A 16,061-nucleotide genomic window follows, 5' to 3' on the forward strand; every position below is an offset into this window, starting at 1 on the left:
TTTTGTCAGTTTGATTACTATGTATCTTGGTGTGTTTCTCCTTGGGTTTATCCTGACTAGGACTCTCTGCGCTTCCTGGACTTGGGTGGCTATTACCTTTCCCATGTTAGGGAAGTTTTCGAGTATAATCTCTTCAAATATTTTCTCAGGTCCTTTCTCCCTCTCTTCTCCTTCTGGGAACCCTATAATGTGAATTTTGTTGCGTTTAATGTTGTCCCAGAGGTCTCTTAGGCTGTCTTCAGTTCTTTTCATTATTTTTTCTTTATTCTGTTCCGCAGCAGTGAATTCCACCATTCTGTCTTCCAGGTTATTTATCGGTTCTTCTGCCTCAGTTATCCTGCTATTGATTCCTTCTAGTGTATTTTTCATTTCAGTTATTGTATTGTTCATCTCTGTTTGTTTGTCCTTTAATTCTACTAGGTGTTTGTTCTTTAATCCTTCTAGGTCTTTTTTAAACATTTCTTGCATCTTCTCGATCTTTGCCTCCATTCTTTTTCCGAGGTCCTGGATCATCTTCACTATCATTATTCTGAATTCTTTTTCTGGAAGGTTGCCTATCTCCACTTCATTTAGTTGTTTTTCTGGGGTTTTATATTGTTCCTTCATCTGGTACATAGTCCTCTGCCTTTTCATTTTGTCTATCTTTCTGTGAATGAGGTTTTCCTTCCACAGGCTGCAGAATTGTAGTTCTTCTTGCTTCTGCTGTCTGCCCTCTGGTGGATGAGGCTATCTAAGAGGCCTGTGCAAGCTTCCTGATGGGAGGGACTGGTGGTGGGTAGAGCCAGATGTTGCTCTGGTGGGCAGAGCTCAGTAAAGCTTTAATCCACTTGTGTGCTGATGGGTGGGGCTGGGTTCCCTCCCTGTTGGTTGTTTGGCCTGAGGTGACCCAGCACTGGAGGCTACCCGGCTCTTTGGTGAAGCTAATGATGGACTCTGGGAGGGCTCACACCAAGCAGTACTTCCCAGAACTATTGCTGCCAGTGTCCTTGTCCCCGTGGTGAGCCACAGCCACCCCCTGCCTCTGCAGGAGACCCTCCAACACCAGCAGGTGGGTCTGGTTCAGTGTCCTATGGGGTCACTGCTCCTTCCCCTGGGTCCCAATGTGCACGCTACTTTGTGTGTGCCTTCCAAGAGTGGAGTCTCTGTTTTCCCCAGTCCTGTCGAAGTCCTGCCATCAAATCCCACTAGCCTTCAAAGTCTGATTGTCTAGGAATTCCTCCTCCCATTGCTGGACCCCCAGGTTCAGACGCCTGACATGGGGCTCAGAACCTTCACTCCAGTGGGTGGACTTCTGTGATATAAGTGTTCTCCAGTTTGTGAGTCACCCACCCAGCAGTTATGGGATTTGATTTTATTGTGATTGCGCCCCTCCTACCATCTTACTGAGGCTTCTCCTTTGTCTTTGGATGAGGGGTGTATCTTTTTTGGTGAGTTCCAGTGTCTTCCTGTCGATTATTGTTCAGCAGTTCGTTGTGATTCTGGTGCTCTCGCAAGAGGGAGTGAGCGCGTGTCCTTCTACTCTGCCATCTTGAACCAATCTCCTCCATTTTGCTGTCTTTTTCTCTTATCCCCCTTCCCTCCCTCCCCCCACTCCCCTCATTATGGCATTTCAGTATGATTCTTTTTAATATTGTTTAACAGCCTTAATCTACTGTGGTTTCTAGTTTATGTCTTCTTTCCCATCATTCCTGAGTTCTTTTCTGAGTTCTGCCACTTTAGGTCTCCTTTGTTTCTTATTATTTGACTCACTAATCAAAGAGCTCTACATATAATCTTTAAACCTATAGGTTTATTTTTCATATATTTGTTTTCATTTCTGTTAGAGGTTTGGAGTGTTTCTCTCTCAAATACATTATTACTGCAGCGTTGTGAAAACCCTAAAGGGGTCAAGCCTCCTCTTCTGCTCTTCGGGTAACTAACTGTAGAAACATTTTCATTATACTTAGATTACCACATTATTCTTGATTCCCATTGTTTCAGTTAGTTGGAAAAAGAGCTGCCTGACACGATTTTACCCTTCCTCTGAAGATTTTGATATTTGGATTATCCATCTTTCAGAACATACCTGTGTCTTTTTCACACAATCTGGTAAATATTATAATATTTAAGCATCACAGGGGCATTGATGCATAACTGAACCCTGGACTGGCCAATCAAGACTCACAAGGAGCGGGCTTCAGGAAACCAAAATGATGTGTCTCGGGCCACCTGAAAAAATATGCAGCAACTCAGGTTACATCTGGAATTCATTGGGTGTTTTCTCTGTCCCTTCCTGATCAGTTTTCTCACCACCCTCCTCATGAAAATTAGGCAATCTGGGTGAATTCATGCACATGCCCTGGTTTAGTTCCTCAAGGAGCAGGTATTGATCATTGCCATAGTTCAAAGCAGGGCCTTGAGTGGCAAGGTGGGAGTGGGAGTCTTTCAAAGCAGTAGAGAGAGATGGGAGGAGTGCCCTTGGCCGCTGGGATTCTTGACTCCCAGGTAATGCAGAGAATGCAGTGATTTATGAAGTGTACTGTACTAAGTTACAGTAAAATTGTGTGGTACCATTTAGGGCATACTGTATTTCTCCAAACATAGTGATTTCATTTCGACCTTAACAGTTACTCTGCAGTCTATAATATATTTACATTGCCTTTCTAAACATGTACATTATTTACTGTACAGTCTGTAAAATATTTATGTGAATTTCTTAAAGATATTGTATATGGTACATTATTTTTATTCACTTTTTTCCCCCTTCCTGGAACAGGCATGCAGTGAATTGGGACATTTTGAAATCAAGGAAAGTGTCAGGAAAGAAGGAGACACAATGCAACAGAAAGAAGAGATGGTGCCTTTGTTCTTGCTGGTCTTGTTCTCACCTTCCTAGAGACCTGTTGGTTGAGAGCACAAGACATCCCTGGAGCTGATGACTGGTATCAGGTGTTTTGGGTTCAACATGAAGGACTGAAATGGAAAGTCAATATACATCCATCCAAATTTCAAAGAAAGGAAAGACCATATGTGTGCAAATGCACACACTCATACACACACACAAATACACACATGCCCCTAAGACATAAAACAAGTCATTCATTTGGCTTGATTGCCTAGAGTATAGACTTTTTACTCTCCAACTTGGCCAAATAATTGCTATCCTCTCTCCTCACTTGGTTTAGGTCCTGAAAAGTCTCCATGAGATGAAGAAAAATGTGAATGGGAGAACTGAGGCATTTGTTGAGAAAATGTGGGCTGATAAATACCACCACCATCCCCAAACCTTAAATAAAATCTATGTAACACTCCAAATAAACAGAAATTGATTGAATTGTCCCAAAGATCAAATTTCTCAAATAATTATTAAACTCTTCACATCATTTGGAATAAATACTTTGACACAGAGGCTAGGTCTATGGGTTGCCACCTATGTGGCTAAAAAGTGAAAAAAAAAAATTAGTCAACCATGAGAATGTTTTGTCTTCGTGATAGTAATTTTGTTTGAAGTTATCCAGTTAGGATCCAGAATTGGTTCATTCATTGGAATGCACAGTACCATTAGTTCTCCATATTACAGAGAAAATGGGCTTCATTTGCAGAAACTCAGGATGGAGGGGGTTGGGGTGGAACTCATTAAAAACCATTTAACACTAAGCTAAATGTCAGCATACTTTGAAAGAGGCCTATTAGTTCATGTACACAAGAAGTTATCAGCACTTATGATAAGCCAAAGAAACCAAACAGTGAAGCCCATTAGATGGTGCTTGTAAGACATTTGAGCTTTAAGAAATGCTTTAGATAAATTAGATTGGGATTGACAGAGAAAAAAAAGCTCTTACAGGGAAGGATTTTTATTTAGACCCCTTACCTGGAGCCAAAAATCCTGAGTTTTGACTGACCCTAAATGACTAACTTGTCTACAATGAATTGGTGACCTCATAGGGGAAAGATAAAACATAATTACATTACAACCAGAAGGTTTTTTTTTTTTTTTTGGTCTTTTTGTGGATATAATGGATATAATAGACAAGGTCCTCACCAACACACAAATAATGTTACTGCTTCCAAAGACTGTAATTCAAAGCCTCTCTTTCTCAGTATAGTCTGCTGGCATTACAGTGAAAAAGCAGTTCTGGTACATACTTCTGATAATCTGGCTCAATCTAAGAATAACATTTGGAACCTTCAGAGTCATATTATTTCTCTCAAAGGGGCCTGCAGAGAATGCAAGGCTGTAATCCCTGGCAAGAATATTCTATGGTGACAATTGAGAGAGGAGAACCATATGATTTGACAGTCAGTTGAAAAGGATGTGGATAAGGAAAATTAGTGAGTCTACCCCCAAAACAGGCCATAGTGGATGGTCACTCCACATCAGAGGAATGTCTATTGGCATTCTTATGAAAGGATAGCAATGGAGACTATATTTATATGCCATATTATGTTATCATAATACATTTTTAGATACAAAATATTAAAAATGGGTATGATTACCAGCTACCACCGATAGAGAAAAAAATCAGTGATACATAAGCACATGTCAAATTTTAATCAATTTAGATATTTGTGAGACCTCTATTATTAACTAATTGAAAACTATGCCTTTGGGTAATTGAATAATTTGACCTCATATAAAATTTTTGGATAAAAGCCAATTAAATGCCAGAGAATATATTTGAAGCTGATAATTTTGGTTTTAGTATACTTAATCTTAAATGATTCTATCTGCTAATAATTAGATAGTAGGACCTGTTTTGTTTAGTAAGGCCACAGCTAGTTCGTAGTAACAAAAACATGTCATCGGTATCAGGAAGAATCTTAATCATTTTGCATCTCTATTAGCAGGAAGCTATTAGCTCATCTAAAAGTTAAATAAAATGATCAGGATGAGAGTAAAAGGAAGGGGAACCAAACTAAAAGTATTAAATTTGTATCTTTTTATTTTTTGTTTCAATTTTTAGAAGACTTCCAACTAAGCTCTAGTAGCTAAATAATATAATAATAGCTGAACATATTATGAATTTCTCTTATTTGCCAAATGCTGCTCTACATTGTCTCTAGGCATAAATTTATTTAATCTTCACAATAATCCTAGGAGGCAGGTACCATTGTGATCTCCATTTCACAGATATAGAAACTGAAGCTTAAAGTTTATAACTTGCCCAATATCATATATCAAATAAATGGGAGAGTCAAGATTTGAATGTAGACACACTTACTGCATCTTGGTTTAACCCAAGTACCCTGATGAAGTAGCCTTCAGACAGCCCAACATCAAACCTTTTGTACACCCAAAATAAATAACTATTCAGAAAATGCTTATTGATGTTGATGATTTAACAGATTATAAAGGAAAATAATTACTACATGATACGGATATTGAAACATTTAGAAGAGAATGAAGGATCAAACAGAAGTGTGTGTATGGTGAGGAAGAATGTGAATGGAGGTGTTTAGGGATGGAGGTAAGACAGACATTAAAAAAAACACATAAAGAAAGAAAATGCCTCCTTTTCGTCTGTTAGAATCATACACAAAGCATATTATCCTCAGAAGATAGCTCAAAAAAGGGGAAAAGTTAAGGAGTGGGGTGATTTACGCCCTGTTTAAGTCTTAACAACTGGCATGGCTTCTTTTCTCTCCAGGAGCCCATTAAAACAACTACAGTGAGTAAGTTCAGTTGTAACCTATACACACTACTATACATAAAATAGGTAACTAATAAGGACTTACTGTATAGCACAGGGAACTCTCCTCGATATTCTGTAATGGCGTATATGGGAAAAGAATCTAAAAGAGGGTGGATATATGTTTATGTATAACTGATTCACTTTGCTGTACAGCAGAAACTAACACAGCATTGGAAATCAACTATACTCCAATAAATTTAAAAAAAAATAAATAAATAAAAACAACAAAACAAAACATCTGCAGTGACATCACTGATATCCACAGATCAACCCTTGGCCTCCTGGCATTAGATACTGAACACCTGCCTATTAGGAGAATAGTTTGTGAGTGGCTACTTCAGGTACCACATTATAAAGTAGAATAACACAATATCTCTGGACCAAGTTTGCCTTGTTTCAAAATAAAGATTGCTTTGTGGAATGTTGGAGACATTACTAGATTTATTGTAAGGACAGCTGAGTTTAAATTTTGGCCTTTCCATTGATTATTTATTTGATTTCTGAAAGATCCCCAAACATTTCCCTAGCTTTCTGTCCAAGGTATTTTTAAAGGTTAGCATGAATGCTTAGTTTTTATTATTGTTGCATAGTTTTAGTGTGAGCATGGCAAATTAGTGAAATGATCACTTGCTTCCGCTTATTAAATGTTAAAAAGGCAGGTCATAATCTTTTTTCTCTCATCCAAGAATGTTATTCAATAACCATATATACAATGACTGCACAATTTCAGTTCACAAACACTTATGACCGCATTATCTGCCTTATGTATACTAAATGTTTGTGAGACATCAAAAAGAAGAAAAAATAAATACCATACAAAAAAGCTACGCTTCATCTAATGTGTCATTATCACTTTAAAATCTAATACTATAAGTTATAGTATGTTTAGACAAAATGTACACATAGTTAAAATCAGCAAGAGTCCAAAATTACTCTAGTCAAAGGACAGTGGATTTTAGATCTGTTGCTATAATAACTTGAAGACCAGATCACCTATTATTGGTCCCTTAAATTAAGCCTGGTTTGACTTCAAGGAACAGAAACCTTTTAGTTCTGTGCCAAGGAAAAGGGGGAGTCTATGGTGAGGCAAGCTTCCAAACATAGGAATCACAAAATAGTTGGCTCTTCTGTAAACTGGAGCTGGGAAGATGTAAGAAACAGAATCAGTTCTGGGTCTCCCAAGGGTCACATAATGTCCTTACTCCATCTCTCAGGCTCTGCATGCTTTATTTCAGCTCTAGTTATCTTGATACCGTCTGTCTACTCTTTCACTAGACTGGCTTTCATTGCTTACACATGGTCCAACATGGTGACCTCAAGTTTATTTGATCTTACGGATAGGTTATTCCCATTTGCCAACTGCAGCCCTGAACCTCAACTGAGGAAGCATGTCTACTCCAGATGGGACATGCATATCTGAATCTTTAGCGTTGGAGAAGAAGGGCATGGGCAGTTTAAATATCCATCTTTCATATTTCAATTAAGAACTTTATATTTGGAAAAGTTAAAACCTAACCAATGTTTTTATTATGGAAATTATGGAAACTAAAGCTCCATAAAATTTTCCTGGGGAATGAGAAAAAATATTAAAATTTAGAGGCACGTTTGATTGAAGTCTCTGTTTCCGTGTCTTTTGGTTCAAACTCAAGGGAGAGTGAAAGTTAGTCGCCTGACTCATTCTAGGCAGCAAATGAATTGACTGGCTGGGGCAGGTTTTTCACCCCTGGTCGAGTTTACTGTGACTAGAAAAATGGATCGGGTAGAACAAACTTGAACTTCAGCAAGGGATATGGATGGTAGAGTTCCCAGAGAAGAGTATTGTGGGTGGTTAGTTCCCCCCACCAAACCTGTTAACTATGCAGCTACAGTGACTGAGCTTCATGAAGAGATAAACTTTGGATTCAAATTTGAAGGAAGGGGCATAATTTAAATAAATCAAGAATTGAGAAGAGAGCATTCTGGGTAGGAGATATTTCAAAAGCAAAAGTATCCAAAATGGAGTTTATGCAATATGTTTTGAGGGTAATGGCCATGCTAACAGTTTTACGGCAGATTAGCTTTTGAGGAATGGCCTGAAGCAGTTTTGCAACCAAAATCACAGATGCAATTGTTCTCAGGACCACATTCTCCGCTGCCAATGAACATTTCTATTGGGAAAGGATTTTTGCCTGAAAGTTACCAAGTTTGCAAAACATATTTACCATTAGGAAGGAGTAGCTGGACCCTGCTAGAAAGGAAGAAGCTACTGGGCTTCTCATGCTCTCAGCAGATTTTCTTCCAAATGTGGTTTTCCAGCTCAAAATGGAGAATAGATGTGTACTTATCTCTAAAAGGTTGGGATTCATGTATTCAAAGTTTCAAAAAAGTGTGCTTAGATAGGCCTTTCCTTTCCTCCTTATGTCTAAGGAAGTAACTTTTGCTGGGAACCAAGAAGGGCAAATGGAGCCCCAAAAGATGGTGTCTGTGTGTGTGTGTGCATGTGCGTGTGTGTGTGTGTGCATGTGTGTGTGTGTGCGTGTGTGTGTGTGTGTGTAGCAGAAAAAGACAGAGATGGGAGGAAGGAGGGTGGCTATGGAGGGCAATAAAGGCTAGCTTTTCTTTATAATTTTACCTCCCAGGGCCATTCCGTGTAACCTCTTCCTAATGTATCTTAGACACAGGGCGAGGAAAGATGGGGTGAGGGGCTCCTGGATTCTAGGGAGTAGAAAGGAAATTATTAATTTCAGTAAAGTGGGATGGTTCAGGAAACCACTGAGTTCCTCCTGTAGGGGAAGAGAATACTCTGGAATTTTCTTCTTTTTTTCCAATACTGACATCCTCCTCTGATACGTACATGCTACGCTACCGTAGGTGACCCAGATAGGATTATGTGCAGCATGTTTATGGTTCTCATTCATTTCTCCTGTTCAATGGAGATACGGACGATCTTTATCCCATATGAATTTGTGACGAGGCTTGATTTTTCTCTGCCCGGGCCTGCTGAGACAGCTCCTGGTATGCCTATTTTAACTTCTCTCTCAGTCCGTCTTCCTGGCCCTGTTGTCAGTTTATTTTGCCTGTGGGCTGAACGGGGCCTCTCCCTTCCTGTGAGTGCTTTGTCATTGCTCAGTCAGCAAGTTATTGCCTCCTCTGTCTCTGCAGTTTCTCCTCTGGCCTTGCTTTCAAGTACGCAGGGCTGTCCAGGAGTGTCCCATCTGCCCTCTAGGATCATCTATTCCTTATTCCAAAGGCTTGAGGAAGAGTTCTGTTTTGTTTTTAAAATTTTTCATGAGGTTGTGGCGAATCAGGCTTTCAGAGGACTCTGGGAGGCAGAAGTTCCCAGGGCTCACACAGGCCAGAAGTTATTGGCTTGGTGAAAGCTGTTACTTTGTTTTAAGAACCAGCCTGAGTCTGTTATTGCTGGGGACCCCAGAGGCTAATCACTCAGAGGGAGTTTGATCCTGTCCTGTCTGAGAGGGAACACTGCAGCGCCTCTGTCTCCTCGCTGCCCGCCCTTCCAAAACAGCCCTGCCCTCCTGCCTGGGACTTCCTAACACCCCCAACTCACCCTCCCTGGGGCCGAGCAAAACCGTCACAGCAGAACTCCCAGAGGTGTAAGGGCCAGGGGACTTGCGATTGTGAAGTCCATTTATCAGGTGGATAAATAATATCCACAAAGCACAATAATATCAGGCGTTGACCTCAGTTTTGTTTTCTATTTTCACGAAAGTCCTGCTGTCTATGATTTTTAAAACATTTTTTTATTGCTCTATTGTGAAATACAGTATGTACTGAGAAAAAGTACATAAAACATATTGGTTCAGGTTACTGAAATATTATAAAGCTACATACCTACCACTTTATTATTTGAAATGCTACATTTTTCAGGCTGGAAAAAAAAAGTCCTCTAAAACTTGGTCCCTTTGGACTTATGGAAAACAATGAGGAATGTATAAGTGAAAATATGGATTTGGTTTTTCATATCTCAGCAGTGCAACTGTTATTTTATGTTCATATATTCTGCTGAGCAATCGACCCAATTATTTGCCTGTAAAGCAACCACTTCATGGTTATCTGAGAGGGATTTTTTATTCTAGGCCACCTCCCCTTATTAAATGGCTGTACTTTAGCAATTTTTTCCATCTTCTGCAAGGCTTAACCCAAGAAAAGCAAATTGATCTGCCTATCAGGGTAGGCAAAACACAGTCCTTTGTACTTATAAAGGAAACAACAGCAAAATTTAATCATTCTTCTCATTCCCATGAATAATTCTACATAGCTGACTAAAGTGAAATCTTTTCATATTGATAAATATTTAATGTGTGCCTCCTATGTGCTAGGCATTGTTCTAGATGCTTGAGCTATATGAGTGAAGAAACAAAGATCCTTGCTCTTCGGGAGCTTACATGATAGCAGTCAAGAAAAAGGCTGTAACAATAAACATAGTATTTAGGTAACTCATACACGATAGAAGGTGATGAGTGCTGTTAAAATAAGGAAAACACAGAACAGGGTCACAGAATTGGGACACAGGGCGGGGGTGGGAGGGCAGAGTGCTGTATTAAGTAGGGCTGTCAGCACTAGTCTTTTTGAAAAGGTAAGATGTGATCAAAGTCTTGAAGAAGGTGAGGGAGTTAGCCATCCAGATCTCTGGGGCAGAACATTCCAGAATGGTAGAGAGAACTGCTGAGGAAAGGCCATTATGATGGTACCATGTTAAGTATGTCTGAGAAAGAGCAAGAAGGCCAGAGCAGAGTGGCTGCAGCAGAGGGAATGAGGAATGGAGGAGTTGGAGGTAAGGACAGAGATCTGGGGAGCAGTTCATGCAGGGCCCTGTGGGTCACTGCTAGGCTTTTGGCTTTTACTTTAGGAAAATGGTGAGTGAGCCCTTGCAGGATTTTCAGCAAAGGAAGGCAAGATCTGATTCACTTTTTAAATGGGTGTGCCAGTTAATAAGCTATTAACTCTCAACTCCAAACTCACCCTTCTTGTATTTGGCTTTGTGATACTAGGGCTGGGACACTATGAACCACCTTTCTGCATTTTCCCCCTGTTAGACTCTGGGGGGCTGCCAGAGCAGAGGGGGAAGAAGGGACTCGCTCCTTCCTATTTGCTTCCTGTGGCTTCCTGTCTGCTTCCTGTTTGCAGCAATGCTTCTGCAACCCAGCGGTCTCCTCCCTTACAGCAGTTTGTAGCTTCTCTAGCGCTCACAGAACTAACCTCCTCACACTCTCTCAGAGGCACCTGCCAGTCAGGGCCTCTCCTTAGAGGCCTGAGCTACTAAGTGTTAATATTTCCAACCTCTCTCCTCTGTTCCCCAGCCACGGTTGCTGCTTCCTGCCCTTTCTACGTCCATTGTACCACATTTTGCCTTTTCAGTTACTCAGTTAACAACTTTATATCCAGTTAACAACTGTTTATATTATATTCTCTTTGTTAACTGGTGTGATTCCAGGTTTTTCCTAGATTGGGCAAGTAGAAGAATAGATTTTCCATCAGCCAAAGTGAGGAAAGTTGTAAGTAGAGCAGATTTAAGGGAAAATATCAAAAATCCAGCTTTGGACATGTTACTTAGACAAACAGAGATGTCACCTAGGCAGTTGGATATTAGCACAGAGCTAATTTTCATTCTGTTCTCTGTGGCCCCTGGACCATGAGCACAACTTTCGCTAGACTAGAAATATTATTGAATGACTTATGTTCTTTTAGTTAAATTCATTTCAAGGATTTAAATCATTCAATTAAGAACACAGATGTTGGAATTAGAACTAGATTTGAATCCTGGCTCTCTGGTCGAAGTGACGTTGCATAAGATAGGTGACCTCTCTAAGTCTCAATTTCATCAACTATAAAAATAAGGGTAATAATACCAAAGCTTAACAGTAATCGCAAAGTGGAAATTAAAAGATAAACTGGCGAGTACATAGTAAACTTTGAGGGTAAAATGTCCTCCTCAGTTTCCTTCTCTTCAAAGTGGGATAATATCTATTTTATAGGCTTCTTTTGAGACCTAGATCAGAGCAAACCATGTAAATCACTGGCCAGAGAGCATTCTACACAACAGGCCCTCAAAAAATCTGAGTTTCCCTCTTACCTCATCTTATCCTCCTAACATCTCTCTCATTTACAAATTTAACAGCATTTTGCAAAATCCATTCTGTAAAGCATTAATTCCAGAGGATGTTAATAGGGTTAATACAATAAAATAAAGTCACAAACATGTATTTGAATATGAGTAACCAGTATGTTCAACTGCGTAGATTACAATCCATATAAAACTGTATTTTTATTCCTCACCCACCCTCTATACTTTATGTAGTGAGAGTAATCCTTTTTTGGCTGTGGACTGGCTACTTTGACAGGCTGATGACTTGTCTGCTCATTCTTAGTAACAGGCAGTGTCACAGTCATTTTAAGTCATAAGCAGATCCCAATTCAGGTATTAGAATGTCCAGGTCTGAAAAGATGGCAGCTGGCTGTACATCATGCTTGGTCTGTAGCTACAGGCATCTCTGCCTGCCTGATCCTTTACCTTTCTTGCTCGGTATCCTCCCTCCCCATTTGGCAAAACAAGCTTGAAAGGTCCCAGAAAATGACAGCATATTTTCCAAGGTATTACTCTGCCTTCCAAAATTAAGTCAGAGGCACAAATTTAATAAATGTCTATGATTAAATCCAATTAAGTCTCTCTTCTTTACCAGAATCTGGATACCTGGAATCCCTACTACCAGGGAGCACTGTCTTAGGTATCAAGGAGGACGTTTAAGTTCTTTCCAGGTAGAAATGTTTTTGAGAGAGTATAGCATTCTGCTTAGGGATATAAACTCAGTACCCAAATCCTAGCTCTGCTTTTTGCCGACTGTGACTTTGAACAGGTTACTTAATCTCTCTGAGGCTGTTTTTCATTTCTAAAATGGTGATACTAATAGAGTTGTATGAGGATTAAAAGAGTTGACACATGTAAAACAGGCAAACTGTTAGCTGTTAATATTAGACAATGTACAATTCAGTTAGAAGGAAAAAAGTAGCCCAAAAGCTGGTGCTAAGCTGCATGTCACTGCTGAAATGTGAAACGAGAGTTGAAAAAATAATAGTATGGGTCACAGAAGTCAAGAGAGATATTACAGAAGAGGAAAGAATGGATCTGAGCCTTAGATAATGGAGAGGAAATTTGTGCTACTTCTGCTTTTATTACTTGGTTGTTGTTTTTGGAATGAAGACAAGGAGAGTCAGAGATTATGGCAGTACAAGAAGGGGAAATATTGAGAAAGACAGTAAATTTCTGTTTCTACTTTTGTGGAGGTCCGTGTTATCTTCTGATGGAAAACTGGCTTTAGTCTACAGCTGGGCGGGTGTGATGTTATCTTCTCATGATAGGTCTTTAGATTTTTTGTTCATTATCCTAAGTTAAATTTTTGATTTTTTTTTACAAAGAAGGTAAGCATAACTTCCCTTTCTATAGCTAGCATTTATATCCCGAGCATTATTATATAATGTAGCTTTTAAAATAATTTCAATTTGGATCAAGTTCATATTTTCTTTGAGCTGTTATTCTCCAAAACCAGAACTTCAGTACCAATTGGCATATAATTTTAGAAGCTGTCATAAAATGCAAAAGAAAGAATCTGGTGTTTAATATGCAATATCACCCAAAGATTACTGTAATTATTTCTTTTTAAAGAAAGAGATGACTAGAAACTTGGATGAGACTTTTTTCAGTGCAAATGATCAATGAGATAAACAAAAATTATTCATTGAAGAGGAACATTGCTTATCACTCATTGGAGAAATGAGGGGAAACATTCCAGTTTTGTGGATTTACTTGTCCTGTAATTCACTGTGTTTTTAAAATGAGCAGCTTGGCAACATAGAAATTTAGACTCACATTTCTATCTATAAATCACCAGTTTGTCCCTTATGTTGACAGTTTCTGTACAAAATCAGAGGATTTCAAGGTGTTCCAGCAACAAAATGTAAGAAATTGCAGAACACATAAATTTCAAGGGTTTTCTACCTACGTCAGCAACATCATTTTAGCAAAATACAGACAGGATATTCAAGTGCCAAGATGGAACATAAGATAAAATAAGGTAAAGAGCAAAACATAATTCAAAATTAGGGGTATTCTTGGATAACCAAACTCATTATCGGGAGATGCCATTCTGGCTTAGTAAGCTGCTTGTTAGTTACCCAAGTAAAGCAAGTTAAGTTGGAAATATAAAGGAAAACGTACCAAGTTCAAAATCAAGAATCAGACAAAAAAGGTACTATTTTGGGCAAAGATTAAAGCTCTCATCTGTCAACTATTAAGCAGTTTTAATGATATGGGCCACTTTGTGAATCATTAGGGAGAAAAGCAAGATGAATAAACTTAGGTCCTGCCCTCAAGGATCTTATAACTTAGTACTTTTGTGTTTAGAAACATTAAAACAACTTTTTAAAAATGCAAGATTCAAATGAAGATGAAGATCATATAATAGGAAACTATGGGACCAGCAGCCTAAGCACCCCCATGATCTAAGAAGGGATATTCATCATTTTCCTCACAAATTTAACAGGAGTGTCTGTTAAGTACTTGGTGACCATTAAAAGGAGCAAGCCAACTTTTTCATGAATAGCTTATTCACCCGCAGGGATCTGGACCTTTATATTGACTTTTACCATTTCTAATTATTTTTTATAAGTGATACAAAAGGGGGGCAGTAAGGAAGAAAAAGAACTTTTAAAAATCAACTCTTGAAAAATGACATAGATTCATTTTTCTCTTTCATGTAGTTTAAGTGCCTCAGCTATTGCCTTTTTATTGTACTTATTTGTAACGACCAGTGAAACTGATGAATAGCAGAAATAGTAAATTTAATAGATCGTGGTTCATATTTTGCTCTTGAGCTAATGTTCCTCTGAATTAGTTAGGTTTAAATGATTATGTCTTCCTTTACAACTGCTTGAAATTCTAAAAATCCTTGTACCTAGATTAAGGACGTTGAAAGGAAATGTTGCAGGAGGAACGGGCTGAGTGTTACAGAGAGTAATATCTTAATGCGTTGTTATTGCTTTATTGATTGAAATCGATCTTTTCTCTTGTTCATTTTCATAGGTGCTCTCATTGTGACAGCAGTTGTGAAAACTGCAAAATATCTCCTACTCACAGATTTTTGTATTTTAGCAGAAATCTCAACTCTGGCTATAAAGTGTCTTAGACAAAATATGAATTGTTTTGGAGAGCTGGTCATAATTCTTTCCCACCCCCCCAGTTATTCTTCCTAGCTTATTGAATTTCAATGCTTATGTTTGAAAACATATGTATGTATATCATATATATATATATCTATGATATACATACATATATACATACACACATTCTGTGATTCATATGACTAGGGATTCCTTGTTGAGGATTTTTGAACAAACTTGTCATTTAAAAGATCACAATAATGACGAGGACATAAAAACCACATAGTGGGCTTCAGAGCATGGGCAAGAGGGCATCTGATACAGAGAAGGTCATTCCTAGGCATTATATTCAGGTGAAACGGACCAGTATGAGGAGGAAGGTGGAAATTTTGGTTTGTGGGCAAAAGCAACAGCAGTATTTCCACAGTCATTGTTTTCTTTTTGAATCCATGCTTTTCTTCCGACTTTCTGAAAAACACCAGGGCTTTATTCGTCTGCTGGCTTTGCCTGTGGTTTGCAGAGATGTCATTGTTCTTAACCACGTCCTGTTTTCCCTGAGATGGCCTTTTAGGTTCACTGGGACCAGAGGGTCAACTTTGTTGTCTTTTATGAGGGAGAAAAACACTGTGTAGTTCAGGAAAACCAGAATCCAACTTTCAACTGCTCCTTTCAGTTTGCAATTTTGAAAATGAACTTTATTTCCCATTAACAGTAATTGCTGTAAAAACTCTCTCCTGGGCACTAAATTGGCAGGTGGCATTTCTCAAATCTAGAAGGCGGCAGAATGATTTGTAGTCAGTAGTAGTCAGCGTTCTGTTAAATAAATCAATTCTCAATTTACCCTTCCTCAAAAGGGTGACCTGCCTTCAAAAAATATTTGGGGAAAAGAAGTTTGCCTTATTTCTGCTAGACTGGTAGACTTTCTCCCTCCCTGCGTCCTGTCTCAGCCGAGGGGCACGGTGACAGGCAGTGCTGTAGAGGATTGCTGCTATACGGGACCCAGAAAAAGTGTGTGACTATGAGGTGGGTCTCTTTGCTCTTATGGATACATCCACGCTCTCTCACCACTCCACAAAATTATTTTAGACATTACAATATGAGTGATGGTATTTAACATTGTACATGACATGATCATTCTCATAGTTTGAGAACCAGAACCCAGACAGTATAAGGCCTTTGCAATCTGTTGGCATCCTCTCCTGGGTGCATCCAAATATTGCCGGGCTGCCTTCAGGT

Source organism: Eschrichtius robustus, chromosome 10 (assembly GCF_028021215.1).
Source record: "Eschrichtius robustus isolate mEscRob2 chromosome 10, mEscRob2.pri, whole genome shotgun sequence".
Taxonomy (NCBI): Eukaryota; Metazoa; Chordata; class Mammalia; order Artiodactyla; family Eschrichtiidae; genus Eschrichtius; species Eschrichtius robustus.